Source organism: Eupeodes corollae, chromosome 1 (assembly GCF_945859685.1).
Source record: "Eupeodes corollae chromosome 1, idEupCoro1.1, whole genome shotgun sequence".
Taxonomy (NCBI): domain Eukaryota; kingdom Metazoa; phylum Arthropoda; class Insecta; order Diptera; family Syrphidae; genus Eupeodes; species Eupeodes corollae.
In genome coordinates, this window is record NC_079147.1 from 241497708 (window position 1) to 241517790 (window position 20083).

Genomic DNA, 20083 nt, shown 5'->3' on the forward strand with positions numbered 1-20083 from the left:
TTATTCGTTGTGTGATGTTGTCAAATTTTCGAAAATATCAACGCCGCCGTTAAAGCGTTCGTAGCTTGTATGTGAATTTTGAGTAAAAATCAAGATCTGCAAGATCAAGCTGACTCAAGAATTCAAGCCGATGGACCATTTGAAGCGATGTATGTTGTCTGATTGGGCTAGTTGCCAAGTTCTTATTGGGAAAACCTTTCATATTACACTATCTGAATATCTGAAACAGTCAAAATCTTAATACTTTTCATTTCCTTAGCACTTAACTTCAAGACTTTCAGAAAAAATAATAAGTAAAGATCAACCAACAAAAACCACATACCTATTAGTTTCTTTAGAAACCATCCCTCTTTAACTTGTTTTCCCCATTAAATTGAAAACTGAAATTCCAGAACCACTTGATTTGCTCAAAAATTTCACATTAAACAGATTGTTTGTGTTTGGTTTTATATAATTCGTCATAAAGAAAAGAAATTCCGATGTTAAAATAAATATTAGTATTTTAAGAAGTTATCCCATTTCTGATCGCATTTTGAAGAAGGAATTTTGACAATCTACCTAAGCTATTTTCCATTGTTTTATTATATAAAAGCTTATACGTACATAGGTAAGGTATATATTGACTATGACTATGAAGGTAGATAAAGCGGTGTGCCTGTAAACCTAATAAATACTATAGAACTAGGAATCTAGGAACATTTTTTCCCTATAAACATAGGATTATACTTCAAAGAATAGCTAACGAAATTCTTATGGTAGGTATTATAATATGTGCGGGTAGGTAGGTAGGTGGTAGGTTAGGTACATGATACGCAAGCAAAACACAAAGTCAGATACACCATCATCAGACGTACTTATACCCTTCTCCTTCACCCTTGTTCCTTCTGTACATGAATCTTTCCAATAATAAATAGGTATAGGAATAGCTATGAACTTAATATATAGGGACACAAATTGCCTTTGGTTTGGATGAAAATATTTAAACCTTTCCCTTGTCTCTCTCTCTGAAAGACTTTTGAAATGAGGACACAAGTCGAGAGGAGTGGAAAGAGAAGATGGTTGAGATTGGAGTGAGTAAAACATTTAAACGTGTATACCTACATATAGAGAGTTCTGCATCACATCACAGCTATGTTTAACGATTACCATCATCATTTTCATCATCATCGTCGTCGTCATCATCACCAACCAACTTATTCGAAGGAACGACAACGAGTCATCACAACAGAACCATCTCCATCATCATCGCCATCACCATCACCAACGCATCAAGAACCATAGAGGAAGGATATAGGTTCCCATAAAGCGATAATATCTCTCTTTGATGAAATTATTGGAATTACACCACAAATATTTCACTTTTGCCCCACAAAGGAAGTTTAATTGCAGGCATTTTTGGTTGTTTCCAATTTCTCTGATATGACGATGTTGATATTGTTGATGATGAAGGAGTTGGTAACAGTACCGCCATCCATCCACACCGCCATCCACCGAGGAAAGGACCTTTAATATACGTAAACCACCCATCTGACAACTCTTCCTCCTTTTTCCTCGATATCAAACAAGAAGTTCAGAGTATCGGTTCGACTCGTCGCTCGTCGACAATGGAATTTTATTTCTGTTTGTTTCTTGTATTTTGGTTGTTTGTTGAAACTCAAAATAATTCGACAAGCAATCGAAATTTATGCTCCATGTTCAAAAGGATTGAGAAAATTTCAATTCGTTAATCGTCACCGTTCAATTTAACACAACAAAATTGTACCTTTCAAAGGCTTTTTTAAAACAAAGGGTGTTTTTTTGGAGACATATAACTTTGAAATGTTTGATCGAAAAAAAAATTTGGCATTGTTAGAATTAAAATATTAGTTTTGGAATATTGACAGTATTCAACGAAGAGATTTCAAAATGATTGTCGACACTAATATCATTAACTCAGTTATGCCACAATATACATGCATCGTCGATTATGGAAAGAAGATATTCAAAAGATTCTTACTGTGACAGTAACTGCACCAAATTGAATTTTTTGATGATATTGGTGCATGTATTTTTAATGGTAGAGGGTTTAGTGACAGAAATGGTGAATATAATTTTATAAGTAGGACATATAGAGGTTCTTCAGGGATTGATTACTGTTGCCTTTCGTACGCAATCTCTAATTTGGTTGAAGATTTTAGTGTAGATTGTGTAAGCTTCTAAGATTACATGCCATTAATTTGTTCCCTAACAGAAAATAACTACCAAAGAGGTATCTCTAGAATAAAGGCTGTATTTATAAGGCAAACGGAGGCTCCCATGCAACAAAATTTTAAGTTGGAGCCAAACAAAACATGGACTGATTTAGCTTGTTTTATTGCAATGAAAAATGCTCTTAAACACCTTAAAACCTTCAGAAAACTAAACCTGGAAATATGTCGTAGAAACTACTATGATGCCAACAAAAAATATAATATAACTAGGAGTCTTTAATCTGTTTCTTCAGTCTGAGAGTGGTGGAACATTGTTTAGCAAACACGTGGAAAGTCGATTAAAACCACAATGTCGTAAAATTCATCGAATTTAAAATGCATTTTGAAAGCTTACCCTCGCAATCAAATGATTCAGCTACTGTCTCATATGCTCTTCCTCAGCAATATGTTCCAGAGCTAGATTACCCCATGCACGAGATATATTCTGCTATATCTTCACCAAAAGATCTGAAACCTCCTGGTTTTGATGGAATACCGTATGAATTTTATAAAAATGCATGTCCATCTCTAATTTTAGAAATACAGAAGATATTGACTGAGGTTCTTGAAACTGCAACGCTACCATCATCTTTCAGAAAATCCATTATACACCCACTGTTCAAGAAAGGAGATACAAATGTTGTGTCAAACTATAGAGGACTTTCATTTCTCGATACGTTCATAAGCTGTTCTCTAGAACAGACTATCAGCTTGGTTAGAAAAAAACAACATCATCAATGAATTTCAAGCTGCATATAGAACCAGCTATTCTACTGGGGACCAAGTTTATAATCTTTCATGCATAATTCAACTTCAACTCTGCCAATATCTATGCTTTTTATCGATCTTAAGGTTGCTTTTGATAGCATTGACATTAATGCTCGTAATATTGGCTAAAATGAAGTCTTTTTATAAGGATCCTACTGCATCTGTTTTAGATGGTTGGTGTTTGTCAGACTTCTTCCCCACTAAGAAAGGTGTTGTGGGCTAAGCTCTCTTCATTTCTTTCTGTTTTTAAATGACCTTTATGCGGAACTTCCAATCTGTATGTAGTGCTGTCAGATAATCCTTTAAATTTGTAACAGCTAATTGAGGATTTTAAGGCTTACAGCATTCAATGGAATCTCGAAATAAATCTTGATATGTCGGAAATAATAATATTTCGCAAATGTGGAATAAGCAGCGTGAAAGAAATTGTTTTTCAATAATTCTGAAATGAAGGTAGTAGTGTTTAATTATAATATGTCTTGAAATGAGCATCTAACAAACAAATCGGTAGCATCTAAAAATTCCATCAATGCAACGTAGTCGAGACATCACTCAACAGCCTGCCTATTTATAAGCGGATCGCTTCGCACAACCTCGTCTGCAGCACTGGACCCTTGCTCTACCTTACACCTCTTGACATATTTAGCAAACAAATAGCTGCAAGCTCTGCTATTCGCCTCAATGCTTCGTCGCAGTGGACTAACAACAGCATTGGCCACTCTTTAAATCTAAGATACTTAGAATAAATTCCAAAGCACACAGACTACACCATCCCCCAACTACAATTCGACAGAAACTTCCAGATTTCTATACCTACCAGAACTTTTTGGGAGGATAGGACATTCTTGGAGGATGAGTCAATCCATTTTTACACAGATGGCTCAAAAACCAAAGAACGGATTGGTGGAAGTGTGTACTCTGAACGACTAAAATTAAGTCTCTCATTCCGCCTTCCCAATCATTGTAGCGTGTTCCAGGCGGAACTTTTGGCGATTAAGGAAGTCTTGTCTTGGCTCAAAGATAACGTGATATCAACATCTGATGTCCGTATTTTCTTTGACAGCCAGGCTGCTATCAAATCTCTGGACTCTGTCTCTACAAACTCTACAACAGTCCATAACTGTCGATCATCTGTAATGGAGATGGCGCAACAGTTTAATATTCACCTTTGCTGGGTGCCGGGCCATAGAGACATACCAGGTAACTGTAAGGCAGATGAACTCGCCAGGAACGGAACAGTGCAGCCCTATTCAGTGCAGCAAATTCTTTCATACCAATCGCTACTTGTAAACTGTTGCTAATGCAAGACGCTGCGAGGAGGACAGGCACCAGGTGGAATAACATCTCCACGTGTCAAGCCACAAAAAACATCTGGCCAACACTGGATATAAAACGTTCAAGGTGCTTGCTCTCTCTCTAAGCAGATGGCATATAAGCTCGATAATAGGTGTCATAACCGGACTCTGTCCTAATAGGAAAGCACGCCAGGAGACAAGGCGTATTCTCAAATGACTTTTGCAGAAGCTGTATGGACGAGGAAGAGGAAGAAACGGTTCTTCATCTTCTCTGCACATACCCTGCTCTAGCTCGTAAACGCAAGAATTACCTAGGAGAATTCTTCTTTAACGATCTAAATCATATCGGTATAATCAGCCTCTCACGTTTCGTAAGGGACTCAAGCTGGTTCCATTGAGCTTAGAAGGAAGCCTCAAGATTCATGTGGTATCACAATGGGCCATTAAACTGGCGTAAGTGTGTCCGTTTCCATCTTGGACAGCCACTATAACCTAACCTAACACTCAACAAAGTTTAAAAAATACAACGTCCCCGTCTCAAATTATGTTGTACTGTGCTCAAGCTTGGGGATACCGAGAATACAACCAAGTCGAAAAATTGCAGCGTTTCTTCATCAAAAGATGCTTGTTACTGCCCGACAATACACATAACTATGCACTGCACATTGAAACAGGTTTACCAAAGGGGTTTCGAACGTCCCTCCAGCTAAATTTTTCTATCATATGACGAAACCTAAATCTTCCTAATAAAAGATTATCCAACATTTTATCCAAATACATTATAAACAAGAAAATCTTCCGTGCTAAGGAATGGTTGGATCTTTTTCATAGATGTTCGTTTTTTAACCTGATAGGCAACTTTAAGTTATTGTCAAAACTAATTTTAAACCAGCATTACTAATTTTTTTTTATAAAATCTATCTCTCTACATGAATTGTTGAGACAAGATACTTTACTGTCTCAAATTTTTTGGTGGAACAACATCACCACGTGTCACGTCACAAAAAGCATCTGGCCAACACTAGATTTAAAAAGTTCAAGGTGCTTGCTACCTCTAAGCAGATCGCATATAAGCTCAATAATAGGTGTCATAACCGGACACTGTCTAAAAGGAGAGCATGCCACGCGGTAGACGTAGTCTCAAATGACTTTTGCAGAAGCTGCATTGAGCTTAGGAGGAAGCCTTAAGATTCATATGGTATCACAATGGGCCATAAAACTGGCCTAAGTGTTTCCAATTCCATCATGGAAAGCCACTTTAAAGTAACCTAACTTAACCTAACCAAGTTCGTCCGTACTGTGAAGTACAGAGATTCGTTCTTAAGCCGTACTACGCGAATGTGGAATACTTTATACTGTCTTTTACTATCATTGCAATGATCAAAAATTCAAAGCCAATACACATCGATGCTAAAAAATCCTCTTGTCTTTATGACCACACTTTGTCTTTGCAATATCAAAGGTATTAAAAATCCTTTGAGTGTGTTCTAATTATAAAGAAAAACACTAAGGGCCGTATTACGGCAATAACGCTAATAATGTTGTCCTCCAAATGATCAAGCTTTTTGGAATTTCCAGCAATACCAAATTTTTCCTTTTCATTAGCGCGGATAGATTTTGACGCCCCCTGGCGGCCATTTTGTTTTGGTGACATCTGTCAAATCTTTTGTTCATTGTTTACTGGTGGCCCTTCACAGTCGACTCTTCAACGTTTGGTGGCCAAATTTGAGACGACCGGTTCAGTACACAATCAGCCAACACCCGTACGTTCAAGAAACGCAAGAACGGCCGAGAATATCGCCGCGGCCCGTAAAAGTGTACAGCAGAACCCAAGCCAGTCTATTTCTCGTCGTACAAGATCCAAAGGTCCAAGAAGCTCAAAGTTCATGGCCATATACAATGACGTTTGTTCGCTGATGGGGCTTCGATCCGTTTTTAAGAGGACCACAATTTTGGCCGAAAAATCATCTTTAACCATATGGACCAAGACGTCATGTGGTTCCAGCAGGACGGCGCTACGTGCTACACAACAAACGACACGATTGACATTTTGCATGAACGATTTGAAAGTAGGGTTATCTCTCGCAGCGATTTGATCCTGTTAGACTTTTTCCTGAGGGGTTTCTTGAAGTCGCAGGTCTAAGCAAATAAACCACAATCGACCGATGCCCTAAAGGTGAATATAACACAGGCCATCGCTCAAATTCAGTCGGACCTGTGCGGAAAGTCAATGAAAATTAGACCACTCGGATCTGTGTCACCGTAAGAAGCCAAAACGGGCAGTTAATAGTTTTGCCAACTCAAAGTCCTATTAACACATGGAGTCAGCGAGTGAACCTTCAATTAAAGATAAATCGATTTGACGTTAAATGCATTTCCCATAAGCGAAAAGAAAACAGTGACCTGACATCCGGGAGGTGTGGAAACAACTTTACAGATGCCAATTCCTCTAAAAAAAACACCCATTATAAATATTTCCTCCTTCCAAATCCCAACTGGTGCGTGTGAACTGACAACAACAACAACAGCAAAAAACCAAAACGAAAATGTTTTATATAAACATTCGTTTTCAAAAAAATTGTTGTTTTGTTTTTAAACTCAAATCACAGCAGGTATAAGAAGTCAAAACCAAATTCGGGGATTCTCTTCTTTTCTCTTGTATTCGAATTAAAATGAAAATATTATTATTCAAGACTCCATGCTGGGAATAAATTTTATCGATGATTTATTTAATTTGAGAGATTATCATCGTTTTTGTTTATTTTATTTTGCCTCTAACAAAGAACTTAATTCTCAAAATTTGACTTAAATCGATAATAATCCACAAGAGATTATAATTTATATAAAGACGAACAACCAACCTACCTACAGTACTGTACAAACATTTATTGTATATACGACATAACGTCGACGACGACTTGAACGTCGACGACGACTGCAACTAATTTGGGAAAAACCAGGTCATCAGCATCAACATCATCAGGAGAAGAGAAGAACTTGCTGCAGAGCTATCAATTTAATGTTTCCCAGTTCAGTTCCCATCAGTGTTTTATAATAGTAGCAGAGCAAGAGCCCCAGCACTGACTGTTTTGGGTTTTGTTTGCATTTTATTACTTAATTACCCCAAACATACGAAAACCGTCGTCGTCGTAGCCGTCGCCGTCCGTCGCCTTCATCTCACGTCGTCGTAGTTCTATGGATGCAGAGATGGAGTTTAAATTTTCAAACTCGAGTTGAAATAATTTTATCTGAGAATAATAATAAAAGATATACGCCAAGAGGTGAGTGTTTTTGTTGTTGTTCTTGTAGTAGAATATATAATTGGTCCAATTTGGACAAGTGCATTTGCCTCACGCTTTAAAGCAGGGTCAGGAGGTGAATGGGGGTCTCTATGTCTTTTATGTTAGACACTGATGAAGTTTAAATTAAAATTATATAAAATGGGAATGGAATGTAAACACAAGGTGATCAAGTCATCCATGGGTATGAAGTTTATAGTACGTAGAGTCTGTCTAATGCAGCACAACCAAACTGATATAAGAAAACCAAGCCTTTAAATTTAGTATACACCTGTTTGGTGTTTGAATACGGGAACTACAGGGTGGTCTTGAAAATATGCTTTTAAAAATGTTTTAAATTAAAACTAAGTGTTACACTTAAGACTAAAGAGAAGTACAGCAATGCTTGGAGAAGCTCTCAACCAGTTTTGTGTAAAGAGTTTTTACAACAAGAAGTTTCAGCTGTCACTTTTGAAGCTGTCATCTTTTGACATTTTTAATAATAAGCGCACACTCAAGGGGATAATACTACCCTTATTATATAAGGATATTGGTTATGAATTTCTCAATATTGCAATGGCTTGGGAAAGAGAGAATGTGGCAAGGCATTCCACATTCGCTTAGTACGGCTAAAGAACAAATCTCTGTACTTAACAGTACGACCGAAGTTGGGCTCGAGGGTATTCTTAGAAGCGCGAGTACTACAGTTGAACTGTTTTAGGGGAGGAATGCAGCTGTCTATTTCTCTAGAGCATAAACTATTAAAATAACAGTAAAAGAGGGTGAGACAAGAGACTTTTCAAAGATGTTAAAGTGACTTAAATGATCTTATGATAGTAATATCAACAATCAATTTAAATCCTCTACGTTCAATACTATCCAAGAGGTTTAAGTAAGTTGCAGGATCACCAACCCAGAGATGGGAGTTATACTCAAGCTTTGGACGTATGTATAAGTTTTGAAGATAAAGCCAGATCAGAGGAATAAAAAAGCTTCTTCTTGCATCGCTTAGAAAACATACACACCTTGCAGAATTTTTGGCGACATCGCGTATGTGATCGTTCCACAAAAGGGGGTTGGTGATACCGAGAATATCGAGATGTTCATTGTTCAGTCTCCTTGATGCAAGTGCCATTTATGGATAATGGCAAGGGGAGTATATATTAATTTAACCATACAAGACAGCATTGGGTTTTAGAAGCATTAAATTCCACGCGGGTTTTTGTTCCTCATTTTACAATTACAATGCTGTTAAGGTCGGAACTTAATGAGCTTATCATATTTTGTCTATGAAGTTCCAAATCCGAAGAAGAGGTATTTAAATATGAAAGCGCATTTGGAAGAGTAGGAGTATTATCGTCAGCGAAACAATGTATTGGATTAGAAGTTGCAGACAGGAGATCATTCATAAAAATAAGTAATAGTGTTGGAGATAGAACAGAGCCCTGAGGAAGACCAGCATTTTTTGTGGTTTTCAGACTTGAAACCATCCAATACAACTTGTATTGAACTACTCGAAAGGTAATTACTAATCCAATGAAGCAGAGATTCATGAAAACCAAAGCACGTATTTACGATAAGACCCTGATGCAAAACCCTATTAAAGGCTTTTGAAATAGCAAGTACAATAATCTTACTTTCTCCAAAACGATGTACGAATTTGTTCAACTGTTCGGTGAGATGAACCATGAGATCACCAGTTGACCTACTGCTACGAAAGCCGTATTGTCGGTCATTGAGAAGCTTTTGATCTTCGAGATATTTCTTGAGCTGATAATTAATCAGTGTTTCTATGACCTTGGAAAGAAGGGACCAAAGTGGAATCGGTCGGTAATTAGAGGATAAGGCAGATTCGCTTTTTGGGAAATAGAACAGTGGTTTTGCCAGCGTTAAAGAACTCCTCTTCACAACAATAGCGGGGATATCATCCGAACCAGCGGATTTATGTATTTTAAGATCTTTAAGGACTCTCGCCACAGTACGAGTGACAGGCGGAGTGATAACACTCACTGGCACCGTTGAATTGACGACGAACTGTCAATCAAAGGGAACAGCTTTCTCTAAAGAGCTAACAAATGGACTACCATTGACTACGAGCGTAGGAACCGACGAAGAGCACGAATTCCTAATTTTTTTTACAAATGACCAAAAAATTGTATAGCCTTTGGGACATTGCAGTATTTGTTGCTGTAATTTTTGGTCATGTAAAAATTTGGTCCGTCGATTATGGGCGTCGCGGGCTTTCCTGGCTTGCTTGAACTTATTCCGGTTTTCCTCAGTTGGATTGGCTTTAAAACAACGGAAACTTATTTTCTTGACCATAATAACCTCTTTACAGCTCGCATCGAACCGTGCGTTTTTTAGATCTGATGCTTTTAACCCTATTCGGGATAAAAGTTCTCATTTTGGGCAAAAAAAGTTGGATATCATCTCACGGTAGCGCTTACCATTCACAGTTAAGTTACGATTCAAATCATCTTTGAAGAAGTACTGTCCAATGATGCTACCAGCCCATAAACAGCAAGAAACTGTGACCTTTTCTGGATGCATTGGTAGGTCTTGCAATGCTTCTGGCTGATTATTCCTTCAAAATCGATAATTCTGGTTATTTACGAACCTATTGAGCCAAAAATGAGCTTCGTCGCTGAACACAGCGGAAATGGAAGAAGCGTATGATGAACTTTCTTAACAGAGCACGAATTTTGATAATAAAATTCAATAATTTGTAAGCGTTGTTCGTTTGTAAGACGATTCACGGTTAAATTATAGACCAAACTGAAGATGTTTGATAGTGAAACAAAACAATGAAACGTGTGTCAGAGTTGCCAAGAGGATAGTACCAAAAAATTACTCTTTATTAAAACATACAAAAATAATTTCGAAAACAGCTATTTTTGAAATTTAAGCAAATCGTTAAAATTAAAGTTTGAAGTCGAAACCAGTACTAAATATTAAGTCTAATACTTATTTTTCAAAACTATAAAAGTATCAAATTGAAGGTTTTCTCAAAACTTCATAGACTCATAATTATAAAAATTTCTAGAAACTAAGAAAGATCCTAAAATGAATAAAATTGTATTTAAAAGAAAAAGATTTCTACTTTGCAGAATCATCATTTCGTGATATTTTGAGACTTAACTTAGAACTTTAAGCCCCGTACATATATTTTAAAAACCTGTCTTTTTATCTTTTAATCTCAGCACTTAGTCTAGAAAACAGAAACTGGTGACTAACGTAGTTACACTTAAAAGATTTATGGTCCACGAATATATAAAAATATATAAACCTCTTATCATTTTACTTTTTTAATTAATTTCCATCACACGTTTAAATAAAATTTTTATTTCATCTCATTTATCGATAGAACGATTAAGACTACATTAAAACTGATTAATGCCATTAAAAGTGAGACTGAAACGCACTTAACTTTATGGTGGTTTTGTTATTTTCTAGTAGAACTTTGACCAACAATGTGCTCGTAATGTAAAGTGCCTTTCTATTTTAATGTGATTTCTCGTGAGATTTCTAAATGATAAGAAATTTAAATTGTTTTGATTGAAATAAATCTGACAAAACATGGATTTTGGAAAATATACATAGATAGTGTAATTTTCTCCAATAATTTAGTTAAAAATTTAAATTTAGATTTTTGTTACTCAGTTTACTATAATTGCTAATTGAGTGCTTATTTGATGTTTGTAAAATTCGTCTTTAGTCTTCTATTGATGGAGAAAAAGTTTATTCAATTGATTCTGTTTATATTTTGCTGATTAGTACTTTTTTATCAGCTAAGTTTTAGAAATCGAGTGAAATTGTTTTCATGGTTTTATGTTTCACTCTATCTAATAGTAGTTTGTATCATTTCTTGTGTTTTTAATTGTGCTAAGCTTTTCAACAAATTTTATCATATCTTTTTTTTTCTTTAGATTTTGTTGATAACAGAATGCTGCAGATTTGTCTTTTTTTTCTTAGAGAAATACAGTTTTCAAAATTGGTTGATTTGGTTGGTCGAAAAAGTGTCTTAAAAGTTCCTAAAGCAGATTGTTTTACTTGAAGTGTTATAGAAAAGACATTTGTCATTTAAGTGCTTTGTCCGTTTCCTCAAAAATGAAGTTGAAGGTGCAATTTTCCACGAACCAAATATGTTTAAATAATTAGTATAGAACTTAATTTTCTATAATTGAAATACAAGTCCTTTTGTCGAATTCAAATAACATTAACTCAATGTTTATACGAAAACTGTTCGCTTAAGAAAGTTCAATACTACGAAGAAAAAGCACAGATCATAATTGGGAGTAGAAATACTAAAGAGTTTTGGAAAGCAGTTTGTATTTTAAATGGATCAAAGCCTAGGATTGGTTTAAACATACCCACATCGGATTTAAAAATACAATTTCAAGCCCTTTTAAATGTAGAGAAGTCAGCTCTACCTTTTCAGTATTGCGTCAATTACATCAACGATCAAAAAATGGAACAGCCTTCCACAATTACAGAACTAAGAGCAGTACTAGTTGAAATGAAGGAAGCCAAAATGCCTGGAGAAGATCAAATCCCCCACGAATTTTATAAGTATTGTTCTGACGATCTTGTCAACTGTCTTTTACATCAGCTCAATGAATTGTATAAAAATGATTATATCCCTCCATGCTTTGAATCATCTGTTATACTTCCAGTTTTCAAAAAAAGGAAGCTAAAATACTTAATATAATCCGCAAGATATTTGGAAGTATTTTGTATAAGCGCTTAACCAATTGGGTTGAGGACCGTCAGATACTGAGTGAATTTCAAGCTGGCTTTCGTCAAGGATATTCCAAATTTTTACACTTAGTACTATTGTCGATATCAAACGCACACAGAGTAAAAAAGTTTATGCTTATTTTATAGACTTTAAATCCACATTTGACAATGTTGATAAAGATTTAATGTTTTATAAACTATCGGTATTAGGTCTTCCATTTAAAATGTGGAAAAAACTTTAAAAAAAAAGTATACAAATTGCTCAGCAAAAGTTTGCGACGGGACCCCGATGTCGGAAAGTTTTTTGACTCCTATGGGATTGAGACAAGGATGTATCTTGAGCACACTACTGTTCTCCCTCTTCCTTGATGATATAGTTTGTTATTTAAACGGGGCGATTGATGTAAGAGGCAGTCTAAGCAAAGTCTTGATGTATGCTGATGACATTGTGATGTTAGCCGACACTCCCATAAAACTTCAGATGATGATTACCAAATTGGAAAAAATGGAACCTAACCGTAAATCGTGCAAAATCTCAGATAATGGTGTTTGGTATTGGTAAGGGACTTCGGAGTGGTAATTTTAATTGGAAACTTGATGAGGTTCCTGCAGGAATAGTAGACAACTACAAATACCTTGGCTTGATAATGACGCCACAAAATAGTATGAAGTTTCTTCCTAAAACGGTAGCAACGAGTGCCTTGAAAAAAAAATGTCATGTTTTGAAAAGTGAGAAGATCTTATGTCCACTCAATCTAGAAGTGTTTAATCATCAAATGGTATCAGAGTTATACAATATTCTTCGGGTTCTGGAAATGATCGATAGGCAATAACAATAAGACTTATTTGAGTCTACATATTTGTTGTGTGATACAAGAAGTTGGTCTAAGTATATAGAAAATATCGCTACCGTTTAGGTGACCGTACCAAACGATTCAAATCAGCATATTCTACTGCGTTCTCAGAAATTGGTTTGTTTCATCAATTCTTCAATTAGGCAAGTTGTCAAATTCTTATTGGAGAGCCCATTATAAAATAATTATATGACAATTTTATATAAAATTTTAATTAAAAACATGTTTTAAATAAGGTGAAATTTAATTCAAATTCATTAAATATTTAAAACAAAAATGAAATAAAAATAAATTTCAAGTTAGTTAATTAAATTGGTCAATTAAATTTTGTGCATGTTAAAAGAAATTCTAATAAAATCCAAAATCAAATATGTCTCAAAAAGACCGAAGTATGCTATCGCAGAAGTTGTAGGATTTGACTTTTTAAACTTGATGGTGTGGACCTTTTTCAGTACAATGTTGAAGGTTTCGGTCAAAACAAAAGTAATAATGAGTAAATCTTAAAATTTGGAGTTGTCGAGTGTATTTGTGTGGATTGAAATATTTTTTAGTAAAAATAAAATTTGCTAAAATTGCACATTAGAAGTCAGAAAAATACGGCGCTGTGATATAAAGACGAATACTTTACAAAAGTGAAATAAGGCCAATTTTCAGCAGTTTGCCATATTGCACTTTAGGTTAGGTTATGTTAAAGTGGCTGTCCATGATGGAATCGGACACACTTAGGCCAATTTAATGGCCCATTGTAATACCACATGTGTCTTTAGACTTCCTTTTAAACTCCAGTTTGAGTTCTTTACGAAATGTGAGAGGCTGATTATGCTGATATGATTTAGATCGTTAAAGAAGAATTCTCCTAGGTAATTCTTGAGTTTTTGAGCTAGAGCAGGGCATGTACAGAGAAGGTAAAGAAATCTTTCCTCCTCTTACTCGTCCATAAAGCTTCTACAAAATGCATTTGAGAATACGCCTCGTCGGGTGGAATGCTTGCCTATTAGACTGCTTCCGGTTATGACGCCTATTATCGAGCTTATATGCGAACTGCTAAGAGATAGCAAGCACCTTGATCGCTTTAAATCTAATGCTGGCCAGGTGTTTTTCGTGACCTGACACGTGGTGATGTTGTTCTACATAGCGTCTTGCATTAGCAACAGTTTACAAGTAGCGATTGGTATTTGCTGCACTGTACCGTTCCTGGCGAGTCCGTCTGCCTTACAGTAATCTGGAATGTCTCTATGGCCCGGCACCCAGCAAAGGTGAATATTAAACTGTTGTGCCATCTCCATTAGAGATGATCGACAGTTATGGACTATTATAGAGTTTGTAGAGACAGAGTCCAGAGATTTGATAGCGGCTTGACTATCTGAGAAGATACGGATATCGAATGTTGATATCACGTTTTCTTTAAGCCAGGACAATACTTCTTTTATCTCCAAAAATTATTGGGAAGGTGGAATGAGAGACTTTATTTCAGTCGTTTAGAGTACACACCTCCAACCCATTCTTTCGTTTTTCAACCATCTTAATAAAAATGGACAGACTCGTCTTCCAGGAATGCCCTATCCTCCCAGAAAGAAAGTATTATACACTTTGACAAAGTGAAACCATTTTTAGAAATAAGAGCAACTTATGTTTACGGTGCGTATTAAAATTGAAACGGCATAGAAAAATACGTGTTAATAATTTTTGTTTCAATAAAAAGATTACGAAATATCATCAATCATCAAATATTCACAATTAGCCCATCAGGCTTATAAGTTTGAAGCTTAAAAAGCTTCAAGGGTATTCACGAAATGTGTCTGAGTATTGAATTTCGGTACAATCCTTGAGCTTGTTGATACACAAGCACAAAACCAGAAAAAATAAGATGAATAATATTAAAACGAAATTTTTGGTGATTATTGCCAACTTAAAAGGTGTGTCCACACCAAAGAAACATTTCAGAACACAATGCTTAAAAAATGTTTTCCATTTGTTTAAAAAAAACTCAGAAACTTTGGATAAAACATTTTAGAAATATTTCTGAAATGTTTCAAAAATACATTGTGGTTCATATTTATAACCCACTTTTAAAATCGAGCTTTTTTCGTTCATAACAAATAAATAATAGTGAATAACAGTAATGGTCATGGCTGTTAATTCAAACAACATATGAATTTCAAAAACGTAACAAGTGTATTTTTATTTTTTCTTAACAAAATTCAAGCGTTTCAAATTTATAACCCACGTCTTCAACAGTTAAGCCCCAACTATATTAGACTTAACTGAAAGTAAGCTAATGTCAAAACTGAACGAAAAGTTATCAGAAGTTATCGTCAAAACAAAAGTAACCATAGTAGATTCAAGTACCTTAACCCTAGAAAGATAACCTACATCGAATTGACGTATAAATCATGTGTATCACTTATGGTCTATGAAATATGGTTATCTTTCTAGGGTTAAGCAAATGTCAAACGAAATGAGCTTCAAATTTGACATTTGCTTAAGCTCGAGCCATATAAATGGTTCTTGCGTGAAAGTTATCGAAATTTAACGAAACTTAGCAAAGCGTCTATTATGGTTAGTGACAATTAAGGCTGCGTATTGGATAATTTCTTAAAGCTGGCTTAAGCTCGGTTAAGTCTATTATAGTTGAGGCTTTAAACCTAAATGAAAAATGGAAACTTATAATTTATCTGAGAACCTTTGGCACGAATCAAGTCAAAAACTCTTCTTTTCATTGATTTTATCAAGTTATCCAAAAGTTCTTCCTCGATTTTAAGCCATTTTTACCAAAGCTCTGATACCGTCTCATATGTCTTTCTTTCCGCGTATGCTCTCCTGACAAGAACTCAACAAAGATTTTCAAAAGGGTTTACATCGGGAGAGCATGCGGCCAATTCATTACATCAATAGTATTTATTCCCATCCAGTAAATTGTTTCTCTGCTGCTATGGATTCTGGCTCTAACCTGCTGAAAAATCTAAGAAATCTCATGGTTATCTGCCAAAAAATGTACCAAACTGCGTCGAAGAACTTGAATATAATCTCTACTGTTTATTTACGATGAAGTGAATTGCATTTCTAGACACCCCTTTGGTGAGAAATCACTCCACACCATCACCGAGCCGCCACCAAAATTTTGTCTATGGAAATATTTCGGTTCCTTCCGTAAGTCACGCCAATAAGAGTGCACAACATCAGGACCATCTAAATTGCATTTTTTCTCAACAGACAAAATAACCTTTAAACAGCATACATATGTAGTTAAATGAAAAAAGATTCAATAACAACTTTTAATTCAAATATACAGATGTCCAATTAGTGTCCATATTATTCTTGACGAACTTTAGCTTAGATATAAAAGATGTGGTGCCCGATTCATTTTAGACCGACACAAGTTTGGATTTCGCTGCATAGCTCTCCAAACCATTGTTTTTGACACTCTTGTCTGAACCAGCGCTGCTAATTTGGCGCAACTTAACCTTGAATTGCTGCCCGATTATTCGTTCCTGGCAGTCACTAAGCTTTTTTTTTTCTTCCTGATCGTATCACAGTACCATAACTTTCTGGATTTAAAAAAAGCATTAACCCGACTACTGCTGCTAATAATCCTCGAAATTACACTGATGCTCACATTCTTTTTATTTAGAGTTAAAATTTTGCCTTTCAAAAACTAATTACATACATAATAATAACCTAACTTTCGTCAAAAAGCCTTCCCAAAGGATAACAGCAACAAAGCTATTTAAATTACACAAATCACATATTTGTGTTCTAACTCAATCTAAAGGTGCACCCTCAAAACTTTTACATTTTCATAAACAACACAAATATGTGGACTAACCACACTGTAAGCTGCTTTCAAAGGATTTTGTGGATAGATTTCATTCAAATCACTTTTAATAGGTTTTTCAAAAGTTCACATTCACAATGAATTAAAACTGTTTTTCCTGCTAAACTTCATGTTAAAAACTCTGACTCTGACAAAAGTTTTGCTAAAAACATTTTAAATGTTAGGAACTCACGTTGGGCGCCATCCACCCTGTACCCAATCTCTATCCACATAATATACGAGTACCTACGTTCATTAATGGTGCGTTGTGTTTTGATGGTGAATTTCATGTTAGCAATGCATCGTGTAAACACAACAGTGATGTCAATACACCATACACCGAGTCGATACTGATACCAGACTTCGACAGTGCAGTGATGACGATCGAAAAATAATTATAGCCCCAAGCTGTTATTTAATTGAACAGTCGCCATCGGACATTCAACAGATACCTCTATATAAGTGTATACCTCGTACCTATGTTATTTCTTGAATATCTTCCCGCTACGCTATGCAATGCCATGCCGTTTATACTGACGCTGCTGCACTCGCCGTCACCGTCACAGTCAACGGGTATAAACTGTTTTAGGTTAGGCTGTAGGCTCTGTCAGTGTCTTTTCTTGTTGATTGGGAGCGCGATAAGGTTTGTTTATTTTGATTGTGTCTTGTGTAGTTAGTTGTAGGTATGTTGTTCCCTTGAACTCTTTCTCCCATCAAAACTATCAACGTTAAGGCTTTTATACCTACTCAAACTCACTCTAAGTCTTTTAAAGAAAAAAATACAAACATTTAATGTAAACAAAAATATAAATTCCCATTGAAACACCGAACCGAAACTAGATCATATTATGCTTGATGAAAGCCTTATAAGAATTCTGTAGCCCGGTGTACGGCGGTGTTAGAAACACAAAAATAGGCCCCAGTTTCTTAGAAAATACTTTCGAACAACAAAAACAACACGAACAAAATAATATACAAAATTCCTTTTCTCATTCTTTGTTAGAGTAAATCTAATAATCGGCTTATGTCGTTGTGTTTGGTAAAGAAACAAAAAATATGCATCAACCTAACTTCTATACCTTCGCTGAGAGAGGCTCACTCAAGCATACCTCCTTAACCATCAACCGCACATTGGCATAGGTACTTTTGTATTCACCTCAAACAATATAGACATCAACGTCAACAATACAAATTCATGGCGACAGCCCTTTTTTTACGAATACAACAAAATCACACAAATAAAACCCCAACCGCCGCCTAAAGGAGGAAAGTTCTAAAACTGCAACCGAAATCATAAATAATTTTTCTGCCATACAAATGAGGGTTCAGGTTTCAAATCACCAAACAAGACCGAGACTTATATAAAGGGGAAAGAGTCATCATAGGCATAGAGGCAAAACTTCAGGACATGAGTGTATTCCCTTAACCATCCATATCCATCGTGCAAACAATAAATCCTTGCTGTGCCTTTGCCACTGTTGCCGTTACTGTTCCCGTTCACAATGCGTTTACATTCCAAAAATATTTATAAACTAAATAAATTAATAATAAACCCAAGATTATTGAGAAAAATGAATTTTCATCATTGACAGACAACAACCCTCACCTTTTTATAATAAGAGACAATTATATCGAATAACTGCTGCAACTGGGTTTAAAATGATATCCTTTGGGAATTGGTAAATCCTGTTTTTGATTTTTTATTTAGATCCTTTGAAATTTATTAATTTAATCCAATTATTGTTGTGATGTTGTTGTTGTTTTTATTTGTGTTGTTGTTGCTTATTCCTAAGGATGTGGCGTGCCCGGTAAAATTTTAGAGCGGAATAAAATAATTCTTTTGTCTCACTTTTGAATTCACATTCACTTAATTTTTTCTTTTCTTTTTTTTTCAAAATTTTGGTTGAAATTTTCACTTAAAAACACCTTTTTTATCGTATTAAAAATTAATTATCTATTTTTATTATTATTTTATTTTTTTTAAATAAATTTAATTCGATTGAATTTTTATTGTGTATTTTATATTTTATTTTGTTTTCGCGATCAAAAATTCGTTATAACCAACACGCACGACGTCTCAAAACAAACTAATTCCTTTCGTAAAATGAATCTTTTGGTTTTGACTTTCGTTTCATCATGCGGACGAAAACGAAACGCAAACGAATATCAAACGAACGAATTAAGTTTGTGTCTTTTTTTCTCTTTGGTTGAAGCATAAGGTCGACGATGCGATGAGAGAAATTCAACAACATTGAGTTGCAATTGGAAATGAGTGGATTTTGTTGTTAGACAGAGAGAGAGAGAGAGGTAACATATAAAATAACTCAAGAAAAGTGCAGTACGTGGAGATTTTGTATCTTCAACACACATGCATTTTCAGGGTTGAGTGGATTTATGTACAATTTGAGTGGGATTTAAATTAATTCCGATCCCAATGTGACTTGACATGAGTGCAAGAAAAATTGAGTGGTGGTAATAATATTTTGAGTTGATAACGTTTTAGTATGCTGGGAATTTTGAAAGTAATTTTTGTAAAGTTAGTAAATAAGTAAAATTTGTACAGAACCTTTTGTAAAGTGCTTTTGACTTTAAACGTCAATAAATTAAGATAAACGGTGATTTTTTAAGAGCTTGAGAACTTTTAAAAAAAAAAAACGCATACAATTTGCAAAATCTCATCGATTCTTTATTTGAAACGTTAGATTGGTCCATGACATTTACTTTTTGAAGATAATTTCATTTAAATGTTGACCGCGGCTGCGTCTTAGGTGGTCCATTCGGAAAGTCCAATTTTGGGTAACTTTTTCAAACATTTCGACCGGAATAGCCCGAATTTCTTCGGGAATGTTGTCTTCCAAAGCTGGAATAGTTGCTGGCTTATTTGTGTAGACTTTAAACTTGACGTAGCCCCACAAAAAATAGTCTAAAGGCGTCAAATCGCATGATCTTGGTGGCCAACTTACCGGTCCATTCCTTGAGATGAATTGTTCTCCGAAGTTTTCCCTCAAAATGGCCATAGAATCGCGAGCTGTGTGGCATGTAGCGCCATCTTGTTGAAACCACATGTCAACCAAGTTCAGTTCTTCCATTATTGGCAACAAAAAGTTTG

At 35.4% G+C, this 20083-nt stretch overlaps 1 protein-coding gene across 6 annotated transcripts in view; it reads right to left on the reverse strand.

Moving 5' to 3' along the window:
- Positions 1-19119, reverse strand: part of LOC129940367 (protein slit) — a 224096-nt gene extending 204977 nt beyond the window's left edge. For 4 of the 6 annotated variants that reach the window (XM_056048685.1, XM_056048683.1, XM_056048682.1 and 1 more), the window contains exon 1: positions 18581-19119. The gene's annotated coding sequence lies outside the window, so the exon portion shown is untranslated. The remainder of the gene's footprint in view (positions 1-18580) is intronic. The other 2 variants (XM_056048684.1, XM_056048680.1) reach the window with 1 other exon arrangement.
- Between the last annotated feature and the right edge of the window lie 964 nt (positions 19120-20083).